Source organism: Mobula hypostoma, chromosome 3 (assembly GCF_963921235.1).
Source record: "Mobula hypostoma chromosome 3, sMobHyp1.1, whole genome shotgun sequence".
In the NCBI taxonomy this organism is placed as follows: Eukaryota; Metazoa; Chordata; class Chondrichthyes; order Myliobatiformes; family Myliobatidae; genus Mobula; species Mobula hypostoma.
In genome coordinates, this window is record NC_086099.1 from 11026702 (window position 1) to 11039475 (window position 12774).

Consider the following 12774-nt stretch of genomic DNA (forward strand, 5'->3'; position numbering starts at 1 on the left):
CTAATGACTTGGCCTGCACAGCTCTCCGTGGCAAAGAATTTTACAGATTCACCACCTTCTGGCTAAAGAAAGTTTTCCTCATGTCTGTTCTAAAGGAACATCCCTCTATTGTGAGGCTGTGCCCTCTGGTCCTAGACTCCCTCCACTGTAGGAAACCCCTCTCCATGTCCACTATCTAGACCTTCCAACATTCAACGGGTTTCGGTGACATTCTCCCTCATTCTTCTAAACTCCAGTGAGTACAGGCCCAAAGCCATCAAATGCTTCCCATACATTAACCATTTTACTCCCGGGACCACTCACATGAACCTCCTCTGGATCTTCTCTATTTTCAGCACATTTTTTCTTCGATAAAGGGCCCAAAACAGCTGACAATACTCCAAGTGCAGCCTGACCAATGCCTTAGAAAGTCTCAGCATTACATCCTTGCTTTTATACTCTAGTCCTTTGAAAATGAACGCTACCATTACTTTTGTTATATTGCTGTTATACACAATGGAACGTTCGTGTGTAGCAAGAGGAAACAGGTGATTGTTTTTGGTAAAACTCATTTTTCTTGGCAACTGAAAAAAGCATACATTTTATTATCTCATGGGAGCAAGGTATTTTGACAGAAATATGATGTTTTTAGAAAATGCACAAATGCATTCTTTTTAATCACTTGATGTAAAATCTCACAATGCAGTGGTTAAGCTGTTTTAGCAAGTCATTCGAACAATATACTGAGCAGCTTAGAACTGAGAAAACACTTTCCGGAAAATTCTCACGTTTGGTCACTGTCTTATGCAGCTTTAGAGGACCTCTGCTGGACACTTGCAGAGTCTGAAATCTGATTTCATAGCTCCGGAGTCAATTGAAAATTATGGCAATGTGGTGTTTTTAGCTGTAATGCACCCTTTGTGGACAATGGTGGACTACAGGTTAAAGATGAGTTTAGACTACTTTCATATGTACTATCCCATGCATAAAAACAGGAATTTTCAGGATGCAAAACAGTTTCTTTCCTCACGCTTCTGAACCCCCTGTCGCATTGCATTCAAAGTGTCACCGGTTTGTGATTACTGTTTTGTACCGTACAATATTCAATATTAATGCACTTTAGTTTATTTATGTGTGATCCATCTGTAGATTTCATCCCTACTTTCATAAGTTATTATGTGTTATGTGTGTTAGGTATACTACAGTGTTTTACACCCTGGTTCAGAGAAATGTCTCATTCTCACTCAGCTTTAACCTGTATTCCACGATTGTCCACAAAAGGTGCATTATAGCTAAAAACACCACATGTATTTACACATGACAATAAACTTTATTTGACTAGATAATTTGACTAGACAACGTATATTGTCTGAACACTCTTCATTTGGATGAAGGGTTAGTGTTGGTAAAAAGAGTACACACTCAAAGACCAACCTTATGCATGACTAAAAAAAATCTTGTCGTTCTCCTTAATTAAAAGCTGCATCAGGAAATTCACAGAATTGAAATGTTAGCTTGAATTAAATGTTAAAACACCCTCAGCATTACATTGTGAATTACAAAAGGTGCTTGCGATGTACACAACACTCAAAAGGGTAACAAATTACATTGCTCAACCATTATCATTTTTGATCTTGCGGTTTAATGCTATCATTTACCTCTCTAAGCCTTATAAAGGTTGCAAACCACCTGCTGTTTTCTATGCAATGATCGATTTGCAAAAATAACTTTGAAGGCGGAGTCTATTATCCCTATGTCAGCTCTTAAGGTAAGTGGCAACAGTGAAAAGAAAACAGTTTTAATTAACACTTGTGGGATGCATTCTGAATAAATTGCATAAAGTTATTGGAGCAGAATGTTTAATGCTGGTTTTAAATCTCTATACAGTCCTTCTAATCTAAAATACAGATGACAGAATGGCTGCACAAGATTATGTTACATGTCAGGTCCACATGCGCCAGAAACTGACATTAATTCCAGCTCCGTATAATAATGGCATTCACAAGAAAAATAAATCTGGAATCATTTCCAAGATCTCACATACATTCCACATGCATCCCAACAGATGTGCTGGGGGAAGGGAGAAAATTGGCCATCGGTTTACTTAAAGGAAAATCTTCTCAAGAGATCTCGGCTCTGGCAACAGGGTTGAAAGGAACAACGTATTTTCTGAAACTACAAGTGATCTGTTTTCTCCTTTTCTTCCCTTGAAAAACCATTAGATTTTCAAATTACCATCCACTCACTCTGAAATAACTAATAAATGAGAATATCTCAATGCAAAAAAACGCAGGGAAAATAGAAATAATCTAACAAGCACTGCCTGACCTTCACAAGTTATTACCTTATACGCTCACTGGCTGCTTTATTAGTGACCTCCTGTACCTAATAAAGTGGCCACTTGAGTGTATGTTTGTGGTCTTCCGCGGCTGTAGCCCATCCACTTCAAGGTTCAAAGATTCATAGTTCATATATTATTGAAGTATATAGTGCACAACCCTGAAATTCGTCTTCTCAAACAGCCACGAAACAAAGAACCAAGGAACCAACCCATGCGAAGAAAAATATCAAACACCCCCCTGCCCCAGGACAGAAAAACTCATGCAAAGGGCAATAAAAATAGCAAGCAAAAACACAGAATATAAAGCACAAAATTAAAAAGCATATTTCAGTTCTGTACACCACTGTTGTAACCCATGCTTACTTGAGATTTTCTTTTAGATACACAGCACAGTAACATGCCCTTCCGGCCCAATGAGCCCACGCCAGCCAGATATGCCCAGTGACTAATTAACTTACTAACTGGTATGTCTTTGGAATGTAGGAGGAAACCAGAGCACCCGGAGGAAAAGCATGTGGCCACGGGGTGAATGTACAAACTCCTTACAGACAGCAGTGGGAACTGAACCCAGTTTGCTGGAGGGTGTGAATTGCCCTATCAGGAGGGACTTTATTTTATTTTACAAGACTCTGAGATGATTTCATTGAAACAGAGCAGCGTGACAGGATAGATGATGCAACGGCGATTATCCTGGTAAGACTACGGAACCTTAAGGCATAGGAGCAGAATTAGGACATTTGGCCCATTGAGACTTACTGCCATTCCATCATGGCTGATTTATTATCCCTCTAAAACCCATTCTCCTGTCTTCTCCCTGTAACCTTTGATGCCCTTACTAATCAAGAAACTATCAACTTCCTCTTTAAATATGCTCAATGACTTGGCCTCCACAGCCGTCCATGACAATGATTTCCACAGATTCACCACCCTCTGGCTAAAAAAATTCCTCCTTGTCTCTGTACTAAAGAGGCACTCTTGTATTGTGAGGTTGTGCCCCCTGGTCTTACTCTCTTCCACTAGAGGAAACATCCTTTCCATGTGAACTCTGTCTAGGCTTTTCAATATTTGATAGGTTTCAAAAACTCCAGCAAGATCTCTGATCAGGGAGTCTATAATTAGTTGACTTTGCCTTAAGTTAAGACATTAGTCAATTGAGAGGAAGAGGAATTGCTTCCCTCAGGCTTGTGAATTGTTGGAATTACCTTCTAGGAAGGGAAGGGTGATGTAGATTGAAGGCTGAGATTAAATTTTGCACCACAGTGGTAATTTTAAGATTCAACATTCAAGAAGTTCGAAGCTGAAAGAAAACCTATCATCAAAGTACATATATGTCATCATATACAACCCAGCCATTTATTTTGTTGAGGGGATTCACAGCAGATACAAAGAATCACAATGGAAAAACTGCACACAAGATGGACAAACAATCCATGTGCAAAAGACAAAGAACAGCAAATACCAAAAAATAATAAACAAATAAGCAATAAATATTGAGAAGATGAGATGAAGAGTCTTTGAAAGTGAGCCCATAGGTTGTGGGAACAGTTCACTGATGGGGCGAGTGAAGCTGAGTGAAGTCATCCCTTCTGGTTCAGGAGCCTGATGGTTGAGGGGTGATAACTGTTCCTGAACCTGGTGGTGTGAGTCCTGACACTGCTATACCTTCTTCCTGGTGGCAGCAGTGAGAAGAGAGCATGGTCTGGGGGGTGGGGGTCCCTGATGATGGGGGATACTACTTTCCTGTTACACCCCTTCTGGTTCAGGAGACTGATGACTCAGGGGTAATAACAGCTCCTGCACCTGATGGTGGTCTAATCGTCAGATCAGGCAAAATCTTAAAATGGTGAAGAAGGGTCTCGAGCTCACGCTGCCTATTTGTACTCACGTCCTTGGGGGTTCCTATCATGAAATATGAAAATGCACAGTTTCTAAACAGCAGGTTACAGCATTCAATGTGTTCTTTCAAAAGTTCATGAAGAAAACAATGTATTTATTAAAAACGACCATTAATAAATTCTTGTGTAAATTACTAAAATACAAAGGTTATTCCCAAAGGTGTCTCATATGAACCAGGACCTCATATTTAAAAGCTTAATTTGGAGTATCTGATATTATATTTCAATAACCTTGTGCCAATTAAAGAAAGTTTAGAAAGAAAAATGAAGGTAAATGAATTTTATAAATTTATTTCTGACCCTTATGCATTATAAAGTAATTAAAAGTGATTGAGATTACATGGAATAAATTACATTAAAGATCTACATCAATTTAAAAATAACTCATAAAATAATGTAAAATAGATTCCCAGAATTTTTCTCCTGTCAAGCACTATTTCAGTACATTAAAGGCACCATATAAATGCAAACTGTTGTTGGTGTCATTGAAAAAACGATTTTCTAAGACTGTTCTACAGTGAGGTTGTGGAAAATGAACCACACACAAGAGAGGGAGAAACTATGAGGAATAAACATAACTAATGCACCGTGAAGTCTCTTCGAGGCATGCCTACCATGAGGTTTAAATCTTCCCTTTGACGATAGTTCAGTGAGACCCTCTCTCACTGCTCCCCAACTCTTTGATCATGTCCTCACCCAGACTGTCTCTTCACCTATCACCTGCCAGCTTGTACTCCTTTCCCTCCCCCCACTACCTTATTCTGACTTCTAATCTTCTTGAAGGATCTCGGCCTGAAATATCAACAGTTTATTCCTTTCCATAGATTCTGCCTGACCTGCTGAGTTTCCTCAGCATTTTGTGTGTGTTACTTTGGATTTCCAGATATATTTACTGTAATTCACATTTTTTTTTATTATTATGTATCGCACTATACTGCTGCCACAAAGACAAGAAATTCGATGACATATGCTGGTGATATTACACCTAATTCTGATTCTGATTCAGGAATGCACAGACAGTAATGGTGGAGAGATGGAAGGGGGTGATCTCAGAGTTGGACAGGAAATGGAGGCTTGAAGCCAGATCAGGGCCAAAGATTACAAACTGCTTCAGCCTGAGGCATGAAGGAAGATGGAATCAATGGTGAGATTGTGGTGAGTGCTTTGGTCTTTCTGATGTTGAGATGAGGAAGTTCTGACTCATTTAGGGCTTGCTGTCAGTCTGGACTCTGGCAGCACAAAGGCCTTTGAGGGAAACGGGAGAGATGAAGAGTTGGTAAATAAAAGCTAAAATTATCTTTTTGAAAAAATTATGTTTAAAAAAAATGAGGAAGAGCTGAAACCATGTCAGACTTACAAGAATTCTGGAGTTGATGGTGAGAGGAAGATGAGGAAAAGTCATTGTGGGAGATGCCAAGACTTCTCAATGGAGAAATTCCATGGTGTACGACCACAAAGATTTATGGGATAGAGGAGGACAATGTTGGGGTGGTGAGCAGGTTGATCTCGGAAGATGCCACTTGGGTTGGTGTATTTTAAAGATATTTTTTAAGATGAGCTTTATTTGTGACATGTACAACGAAACAAATAGTGAAATGTGCCATTCGCATCAAATTAATTCAGTGAGGATTGGGCTGGGCAACTCGCAAGTGCCGCCACCTTTCTGGTGCCAACATAGCATGCCACAACTGAATGACCCTAACACGTTCTTTGGAATGTGGGAGGAAACTGGGGCATCCAGAGGAAACCTTCACCAACATGGAGAGAACATGCAAACTCCTGACAAAGGCAGAATTGAATTCTGATCAGTGATGGCCAGTGCTGTAATGACATTATACTAACCCCTAAAGAGAAAAACCATCATGAATTAAATGAAAATCAAGCTGATAGAAGAGGAAGACACAGAGCTGAGAGCTGGTGCTTTTGTTTTGGACTTCTACAAAAATTCCACCCCGCCCACCACCCTACCCCTCAAAATATCAGCTGTTGGTGATACAATATTTTGGAATTACAGTTACGTCACAAACATCAGGAAGGCACAGCCTGGTGAAATGGAAGACTGAGGGTGATTCAGTAGTGTAGCAGTTAGCGCAAATGCTTTACAATGCCAGCAGTTGGAAGATTGAGAGTTCAAATCCTGCCACTGTCTGTGAAGAGTCTGTACCTTCTCCCTGTAACCGCATGGGTTTCCCCCGGGTGCTCCAGTTTCCACCCACGTTCCAAAGACGTACGGGTTAGGGTTAGTGAGTTGTTGGCTTGCTATGTTGTCTATGCTGGAAGCATGATGGCCACGATCCTCAGACTGCGAGAATCGTTGACGTAAAGCAATGCTTTTCACTGTACGTTTCTGTGTACGTGTGACAAATAAACCTAAACTTTAAGAGCAATACGAGCTAAATGTCACAGCACAACATGAGGAGAGGAATAGGTTTTATCACTTAACTGACTTTGTAGTGTACAGTAGTGTACAGTAGTTTACAGTACCTGTCAAAGGAACATCTGCTGGTGTGACATTACTGTTAGAGGTTTCTTTTGGGTGAGGCACTAGACTTCTCGTTTTGGTTTCTTGGATGGATGCACATGATTCCTTTTCAATAAAGACAAGAATGGTCTCATGCTGCCTTGGCTGATGTTCATCCCTCAGGCATCCCTCTAAAACAGTTTAATTCATCGTTTGCAATTGCCAATTTTGGGGAATTGCTGTGTACGAACTGACGGGTGCATTTGCCCTTATGAATGAACTCACTTCAAAAGTAATTCAAAATTTTTGAAAGATCTTCAGGTTACGAAAGATTAAAGTTGTTCTTCACTTTTTACCTCCTTAGAAGAAGAAGAAGAAAGCTCTTAACTCCGCGTAGAGTCATCGGGACGCTGTCATGACGGTGTTTTTTTAGCAGGCTTTCTTATTTTTACGAGGCCGATTTGCTAGCTCAACGCTCAGCCCAGCACGGATGGAAAACGTGCAAGGGAGCCGGCTGGATTCGAACTCGGGAGCCCTCGCTCTGAAGTCCGGCGCTGATGCCACTACGCCACCAGCTGGCCTTTTACCTCCTTACCACAGCATATACTTGCTGAACTGATTAAAAGATTACCTTTACCTTATAGATTAAAGTAAATTTATTATCCAAGTACATATATGTCACCGCTAACAGACCTCTGCAAAAGTCTTAGGCTCATCTAGAGAGCGAGGGTGCCTGGGACTTTTGCACAGTACTGTAGTATGCGAGTGATGATAAACTTAATTCTGAAGCCAGGTAGGTGGAGACAACTGTTTATTCATTTCCACAGATGCTCCCTGACCTGCTGAGTTCCTCCAGCCTTTTGTGTGTGTTGCTTTGGAGTTCCAGCGTCTGCAGATTTTCTCGTGTTGAGTGGTGATCCCCTTTGTTCAAGAGTCTGATGGCTGAGGGGAAATAACTGTTCCTGAGCCTGGAGGTGAGAGTCCTGAGGCTCCTGTACCTTCATCCTGATGGCAGCAGCGGAAAGAGAGCGTGTCCTGTGTGGTGGGGGTCCCCGACTATGGAACCTTTTTAATTCTGACCTTTTTAATTATTATATTAGATGTGCTGATATTGCAAATTGTTGGAAAACACCTGTTTTCTAAAAGTTATGTTGTCCATTTTAGTTAAATGGAATAATAAGAGCCAGCCCTCTTTTTTTTTTATTATTGTCTAAGATAGATTTTGATATAAAAGGAAGTCTACTCAGATCTCATTCAATTATACCCTTTCAGAATCAGAATCAGGTTTAATATTGCTGGCATATGTCGTGAAATTTATGGCAGCAGTACATTGCAATACATAATAATAAATCTATAAATTACAAAAACACATATATTTCTAAAATTAAACCATAGTAAGTAGTGCAAAAATAGAGCAAAAAAATTTGAGATAGTGTACATGGGTTCACTGACCATTTAGAAATCTGATGGCTAAGGGGAGGAAGCTGTTCCTTAATTCTTTGAGTTAGTCAATATGAACATCCCAATCAAATTAATTACTGCATAACTGAATCAGCTTGAGAAAAGATCAACAGTTACTGAGTTTCGGGAAGTGGCAGGAAGTATGAATTTGTGCATTCTATATATAAGAGATAAATATTTGAAGAAAAGATTGGAGGCTTTATTTACTGAGAATTTTTCATTAAAATGATGAGTATCAACTGGACTGTGTGCAATGTCACACAAGGGGCATTGCAAATAAGAGTCTGATTTAAGTGCATAATTTATAAAGAGGTTATGGAGATACTGAACTGATTCCTCTTCACCTTTCCTTCCTCCTCTCACTGTGACCTTCTGCACAATTCTTAAACTGGAAAACGCTGCCAATCACCCAAAGGGTAGAGATGGTTTACAGAGGGTTCAACACCGATACTCACAGAAGTGTCACTTAAAACATTGTGAAATCATAACAAGTCAAGATTCAAGATTGTTTAACGTCATTTCCAATACACAAGTGTAAAGGCGAACAAAATAATTGTTACTACTGATTCGATGCAGCACAAGAAAACACAATAAGATCAAGAAGATAATAATAAAAACGAAATAAATACAAATACATGAGATAGCTTATATACATAGATTGATTGTACGTCCATAAAGTGATACTAGGCACAGGAGTGTCTGTACATATGGTGACTCGGACAGGAAATGATAGTGGGGGGTGTGGAGGGGTGGGTTAGTGGGTGACACAAAGACGTATACAAATGCAAACTGTTCAAAGTAAAAATATAAAAATACAAGCTAACCAAGTTTGCTCATCATATCTTTAATGAGGTTATTTAAAATCCCAAAGCACAGAAGAACAATTACAATCGCAATTACTTTCCAAAACCTGAGTTATAAACATTAATCCATCAGTGTAAACAGGCCCTTCCGGCCCTTTGAGCTGTGCTGCCCAGCAACCCAACCTATTTAACTCTAGCCTAATCACAGGACAATTTACAGTGACCAATTAACCTATTAACTGGGATATCTTTGGGCTGTGGGAGGAAACCGAAACACCCGAAGGCAAACCATGTGAGGAATGTCCCGACTTTCTTCAAGACGGTGGAACTGAACTCTGCACTCCGGTGCCTTGAGCTGTAATAGCATCGTACTAACTACAACACTACACGGCACCCCAAAAGTGTTCAAAGTCAGTGGCATAACTTACAATTAACAGCATTACATGCACCTCCTCAGTTAGGTAACTACTGATATTTTACTCCTAACTAGATAAACCTATTATATAGTTGGTGGGATTTCAGTTATAGGGAAAGGTTGAATAGGTTGTGTCCTGGAACGTAGAATATTGAAGGGAGATTTGATAGAGGTATACAAAATTATGAGGGTTATAAATAGGGTAAGCAAAAGCAGGCTTTTTCCTGGGGTTGGGCTAAGGCTGAAAGGTGACATATTTAAGGGGAGCCTGAGGGGGATCTTTTTTCATTCAGACAGTTGTGTAATTGTGGAACGAGCTGCCAGTGGAAGTGGTGGATGTGGGTTTGAGTGCTACAATTTAAAAGAAGTTCGGATAAGCACATTGATTGAAAGGGCAAGGAGGGTTATGGTCCAGGTGTGGGTGGATGAGGACTGGGCAGGAATAACAATTTGATATGGACTAAATGGGCTGAGGGACTTGTTTCTGTGCTGTAGTGTGGGAGGTCGGGTGGAGATATGTCTCTACCAAAGGAGGTGCAGGGTGCCTTACTCTGCTAGACTGCGGGTCTAGACCCTTGGGCAAGGTGTAGCACCTGTTTAGCCCCTGATCAGGGTCACGTGAAGCCATGGGAGGAGCTGGTGCATACCACAAGTCCTGGTTGTGCGACCACTGACATCAGGTAGGCAATCTCTGAAGAGTATCGATAATAGCTGAGGTCACCTGTCTTGTAAAGACACTGCCCAGGAGAAGGCGATGGCAAACCCTTTCTGTAGAAAAATCTTCCAAGAACAATGATGATCACGGGAAGACCATGATCACCCATGTCATATGACATGGCACATCATGATGATAATGATGATGAGTGCTCTATGACTAGACAATGAATCATGTAAAGATCTAACTTGCATTATTGTCTATTGTTAATCTGTTTATATTGAATATTCTACACCTAAAATGAATTATGATCTTTAATCTCAGAATCAGAGGACACAGCCTTAGATTAGAGGGACATCCTTTCAGAACAGAGAAGAGCTGCCTGGCCTGCTGCGTTCACCAGCAACTTTGACGTGTGTTGCTTGAATTTCCAGCATCTGCAGAATTCCTGTTGGCGGTGAGAGAAGAGGAGATATTTCTTTAGCCAGAGAGTGCTGAGTCTGTGCAATTCATTGCCCCAGGCGGCTGTGGAGACCAAGTCACTGGGTATATTTAAGGCAGAGATTGATAGATTCTTGATTGGTCAGGGCATTAAGGGTTCTAGGGAGAAGGCAGGAGATTGGGCTGAGAGGGAAAATGGATCAGTCATGATGAAATAGCAGAACAGTTGATGGGCCAAATGGCCTAATTTTGATCCTATATTGTATGGTCTTATGGATTTACATTATACTGTATATGGAATTAAAAGATTCTTGGCCAAACCTGATGAGCAATACAGATGAGCATTCAAATAATTTATCATAAATAGCACACAAGTAACTAATCTAATCATGAGGTGATGACTCTATCCACAAATTTCTGTTCCTCATTTGCACCACCATCAAGAGCCAACCATATTAAAGATTAGCTTTATTTGTCACACGTACATCGAAACATACAGTGAGGTGCGTCGTTTTGCACCAGTGACCAACAAAGTCTGAGGATGTGAAAAGCCTGCAAAAATGTCTGTCACGCTTCTGACGCATATCTTACTAGCACTAACCGAATGTGTTTAGAATGCAGAGGAAACTGGAGCACCCGGTGGAAACCCATGAGGTCACAGGGAGAACATACAAACTCCTTACAGACAGTGGTGGAATTGAACTCTAATCACTGGTGTGGTAAAGGCATTACACTAACTGGTACATTTCCACGCCATTTTACTTGTAAAGTCATTTCCTTTTCCTCGATAACCTTTAAACATAATCTGTCAACTATTTTTTTTATTGTCACTGACTATATCTTTAGTTGTGCAACAAACATGATATAAATGCAGGCTGCTTCAGTAGTTAGTCAGAATTTGAAATATATATCGACATGTGGTGGAGAGTACATGTAGAGGCTGCATCACAGACTGGTGTAGAAGCACCAATCCCATCCCCACCTTTGAGCTACAAGAACCTTTGTTGCAGGAAAGCAGCATCCATCATCAAGGACCTCCCACCATCCAGGCCATGCTCTCTTCTTGCTGCCTTCATTAGGAAGGAGGTACAGGAGCTAAGTTCAGGTTCTGAAACAGTTATCAACTATCAGGCTCCTGAACCAGGATGGATAACTTCATTCACCTTAAATCTGAACTGATTCCACAACCTATGGACTCACTTTCAAGGGTTCTAAAACTATATTCTCAATATTCATTATTTATTTATTATTATCTTTATTCTGTGTTTTTTTTGGTATTTGCACAATTTACTGTCTTTTGTATATTGGCTGTTTGTCCACCTTTGTTTGTGTGCCACTTTTCATTGATTCGAATGTATTTCTTTTTATTTACCACAAGAAAATGAATCTCAAGGGTCGTATATGGTGACATATATGTACTTTGATAATAAATAAATTTACTTTGAATGTTGAATATGAAAACAACTTGCATGACACACATTTTCCCTATGATGGTGTCTTCATATCTGAAAGTGTAAAACATTGGAGTGTGCAACTGAAAAGGTCTATGGTCTATCAAGTCAGGTCAAGTCAAGTCACTTTTTATTGTCATTTCAACCATAACTGCTCGTACAGAACATAGTAAAAATGAGACAACGTTTTCCAGGACCATGGTGCTACATGAAACAATACAAAAACTACACTGAACTATGTAAGAAAAAAACACAAAAACTAGACTATCCAGGACTGCATAAAGTGCACAAAACAGTGCAGGGACTACAATAAATAATAATAAATAATAAACAAGACAGTAGGCACAGTGGAGGGCAGTAGGTTGGTGTCAGTCCAGGCTCTGGGTATTGAGGAGTCTGATGGCTTGGGGGAAGAAACTGTTACATAGTCTGGTCATGAGAGCCCGAATGCTTCGGTGCCTTTTTCCAGATGGCAGGAAGGAGAAGGGTTTATATGAGGGGTGTGTGGGGTCCTTCATAATGCTGTTTGCTTTGCGGATACAGCGTGTGGTGTAAATGTTTGTGATGGCGGGAAGAGAGACCACGATGATCTTCTCAGCTGACCTCACTATCCGCTGCAGGGTCTTGCAATCCAAGATGGTACAATTTCCGAATTTCTATGGTAACATCTTCAAAGTTCAAAGTAAATTTATTATCAAAGTATATATATGTCACCATATACAGCCCTGACAAATATTTTCCTGCGGGCATTCACAGTAGAAATTTCACGAATAGCTTTGTCCAGTTTTACAGACTTTTCACAACTACTGCATCTCCAGCATCTGCAACAACATGACTCCTTCCAACTTTACCAGTAAATGAGCCATAAGTTT

General features: G+C 40.2%; 1 protein-coding gene and 1 long non-coding RNA gene across 16 annotated transcripts in view; one reads left to right on the forward strand and one right to left on the reverse strand.

The window, feature by feature from the left end:
- Positions 1–12774, reverse strand: part of LOC134343853 (transcription factor 4-like) — a 685533-nt gene that overhangs the window by 103181 nt on the left and 569578 nt on the right. The window lies entirely within an intron of this gene.
- LOC134343855 (uncharacterized) lies at positions 1727–7326 on the forward strand. Its single transcript, XR_010017330.1, has 3 exons — positions 1727–1747; positions 5222–5370; positions 7041–7326. It is a non-coding gene; the product is annotated as an uncharacterized LOC134343855 (long non-coding RNA).